This window comes from Dipodomys merriami, unplaced genomic scaffold, assembly GCF_024711535.1.
Source record: "Dipodomys merriami isolate MVZ:Mamm:240054 unplaced genomic scaffold, mDipMer1.0.p SCAF_262, whole genome shotgun sequence".
NCBI lineage: Eukaryota > Metazoa > Chordata > Mammalia > Rodentia > Heteromyidae > Dipodomys > Dipodomys merriami.
The window spans coordinates 1,602,257-1,606,069 of NW_027204071.1; the positions used below are offsets into that span (position 1 = coordinate 1,602,257).

At 36.2% G+C, this 3,813-nt stretch overlaps 1 long non-coding RNA gene across 1 annotated transcript; it reads right to left on the reverse strand.

Moving 5' to 3' along the window:
• Positions 1 to 245: 245 nt before the first annotated feature.
• Positions 246 to 3,600, reverse strand: LOC138837113 (uncharacterized). The gene is made up of 2 exons (XR_011375185.1): positions 2,807 to 3,600; positions 246 to 386 (listed from the first exon to the last, which is right to left on the reverse strand). It is a non-coding gene; the product is annotated as an uncharacterized lncRNA (long non-coding RNA).
• Positions 3,601 to 3,813: the final 213 nt, after the last annotated feature.

The following is a 3,813-nucleotide window of genomic DNA, read 5'->3' on the forward strand; positions in this document are numbered from 1 at the left end:
CTCCACATTTAGATTTAATTATACAACTGGCCCTGAATCTTGATATAAGGTCATCTCTGAAATACATGAAGATCTTTCAGGTGTCATCTAAAATAATAATGACTTGTTGCCTAAACTATCAAAATGTTCCTAAGATCTGTAATATGGTACGTTCACAAAGAGTTATGGCTGTTCTGAAAAGTCCTCTGGTTCCCCAACCATCCCAGTTGAGGACTGTACATACATTTCAGCTGAAAATTTCTCAGCTGTAAAGTCGGCCTGCCTCTTGGCCTCAAATGGTCCATATTCCCTGTAGGATCTCTGCTCAGCTCTATTAAGTATCACCTCTTTTCTCCAGCTGTCATTCCAGCCTTGTTGCTCCCCTTTTCTAGGAGTCCACTTCTGGCCTGCCAGCAGAAAACCAAAGCAGAGGGCTAAAACACAACATTCATGAAACACTAGGTACAATTCTATAGGTTCCTTAAGATTTCATTTTTCCAAAAACCAGTTGGAATACCACTGGATAAATGGGAATTTCAGGGGAAAAAGTTGCTGATGTTATTTTCTAGAATTTATTCATTTTAATAAAACCTTATTACTATTATGACTTCACTTACGTTTTAGAGTATACAATAAACCATATAATTATAGGTATCTTTTTCTTTCTTTTTGTTGTTGCTGTGTTTTGAAATAAGGTCATTACATATGTTGAGATTAGCCTGGAACTCACAATCATTCTGTATCAAGACTCCTGAGGGTTAAAATCATAGGCATGCACCACACCTGGTTAATTATAGATGACCTCTATTAACACAATTTAATAAACTAACTACATTTCACATTTCAAAAGCAGCTTTATGAAACCATAGTTCTAAACCTCATCCAGGAAAGTAGAACATAGCAGTACCTTTGATTGTAGTTTAAAGTACAATATTAGATTGTACTTAACATTGTATTTTAAAAAGATTTTCCTTCCCTTGAATGGGATTTATATATTTGCCATATGTCTCTAGTGTGGGCCTCAACTCAGTTTTCAACTCACTCAAGAAGGTATCTTTTTTTGTCCATTTGAGAATCCAGCATCCAGGTGAAACAAGGACAAAGTGCTAACCCTCTTTTGTCTTTTCTCTTCTGCTGCTTTAGAATATGCAATCAAATCCTGTATTTTAAGCCATCTAATAAGTTAGTAAATAAATTTTGAACTTTGTCATTTCTTAAACTGTCTTCCAAAATTGTCTTTTTCCCCTTAGATTTAGAAGGGTCCTCAAATATTATTTATAGCTTTTGCTATACTTCTTTGATTTTCCTTAGGAGTAATTACACCACGCTGATAGTACATATAGAAAAATATTAAAATTTATTCAAATAATGGATGTACATCTCATTAAATTCCTCTCATGTATCCACAATAAAAATACAGGCATAGAGCTGGGAATGTGGCTTAGTGGTTGCCTACCATGCAAGATGCCCTGTACCACATAAACAGAACAAGGCAGAAGTGGCACTGTGGCTCAGTGGTAGAACACTACTCTTGAGCAAAAGCAGTTCAGAGACAGTGCCCAGATCCTGAGTTCAAGCCCCAGGACTGGCAAAAATTACAAAATTTAAAAATACAGGAATTTTTTTCAGTTTTCTCATTATTATTTCCTAACTAAACTTTATACTCTAACACAAATAAGTAAGTACTATCAAGTCTTAAAATAAAAATCCTGTTTGTACATCACGAACATAAAATTATGTAATTACCTTGAATATAAAATGTTTTTGAGTGTCAAATATTGCACAAGGGATTTAAGTTCACTCTATGGCTCTAATATCCTATAATATCAATAACTATTTAAATCTAACTTACATCACTTTATGATATTTTCATAGAGGATTATACTTCTACTGTAGAAACAAATCAGATCAACCAAAATAGAAGGGGTAGTTGAAATCAGGGGGAAAATGTCACTAAGTTGTTAATAAGTTGAGCCAGGCACTGGTGGGTCACACCTGAAACCCAAGCTACTCAGAAGGTCAAGAGCTGAGGATCGTGGTTCAAAGCCAGCCTGGCAGAAAATCCATGAGGCTCTTATCTCCAATTGAGCACCAGAAAAACTGAAATTAGCACTGTGGTTCAAAGCGGTAGAGTGCTAGGCTTGAACAGAAGATCTGAGGGACAAAATCCAGACCCAGAGCTCAAGCTCCACAACAACAAAACAAAACAAAACAAAACAACAAAAAAACAAGTTGAAGGTGAGTACTGGTGGCTTATTCCTGTAGTCCTAGCTACTTGTAAGAATGGAATTTGAGGATCAGAGTTCAAAGCCAACCGAGGCACAAAAGTTATATGATCTCTAAGAAAGCCAGAAGTGAAGCTGTGGCTTCAAGTGGTAGAGCACTAACCATAAGCAAAAGAAAAAGCTAAGGGACAGAGCCCAGGCCTTAAGTTCAATTCCTAGAATTAGCACCAACATAAATAAAGTTAGCAAAGTGAAAAATTAAAATATTTGCTTTAGATTTTCTATTTGCAACCCATAAGCATTTGAGTTTTACCATTATAGTATCTCCATTCAACTACAGAATTACTTCATTGATTATTCTACTTTATTTCTGCTATCTCATTTTTAACTATATCAATTAAACTTGCTTTATAGTAAAGTCATTTCCATCATTTCTGTATGTAAATTGAAGTGTTAAATAGAATTGGCTACTTACTAGGATATTTACCAATATCCTGCAAATACTACATTCTCCCTCTAAATCTCCAAAGACCAAAGCTAATAGTGACAGACATTTTCCCCCCAAATCAGTTGTAAGAGGTCAAAACTGCAATTGAACCCACCTTGCTTTTCCACACTAGAACAGCAGCTTGCATTTCACCAGCCCTTTCCAATAAAAGGCTTGCATTAGCATTTGATCACTGATCTAAACACAAGCTTAGAAAAGGAAAAGAATACAGTAAAATTTCCAGCAAGAGTTCCCATAAAATAGTTGCATTTTGGCTCAAAGGGTTTCTAGGCTCTGAAGAAAGCTGAGGAAAGCGAGCTGAAACAGTCTCTGATGGTTCGAGAATATACTGAGCAAAGGGCCTCTCATAGGTTTCTGTACAGCTTTGGATAGTTTAGTACATTAAAACTTCCAATTCCACGGGGCAAGCATCTAATTCCCACATTCTGGAGGATTAATGTTTCTGGTGTATGTCAAAAAGTGTATTCCCAAATGCTTGACATTTCTCTATGCTAAGCATTCACTCAATCTTCAGACTAAATTTAAAATGTTTCATTTTGCCTAACATCAACTTATCTGACAGTTTCTGTTTGTCTCAGACATATACTAGTTGTTGCAAATAAAGGAAACCATAGGATCTATGTTTCTTTGGGCCTGGCTTACTTCACTTAATATGAGTTTTGGCAAGCATTTCTATTTCCTAACTAATGGGGCAATGTCATTGTTTCTGATGGAGGCATAGACTTCCATTGTGTATACATACCACATTTTCTTGATCGATTCATCTATTGAGGGGCATCTGGATTGGAACCCCAAGATAAGGATTCAAATGTTTCTTCTTTTCTTTTTTATTATGAGAATACCGTACAGAGGAATTACAACATGGGCAAGATAACGAGTACATTTCTTATCAAGCATTGTAGCCTCCTCTTTGTTTCCACTTCCCATCCCTTTCCATACTCCCCCCTCTCCCCACCCGACACTCCCCCCACCCCTCACCAAAGTTGTAAAGTTCGTTTTTTGACATAACGAATTGTACATCTCATTATTGCAATGAGTCTACATGTATCCTTAGTTAAACGATTTGTTTTTTCCCTTCCCCTCCACAAATTATACCAACAT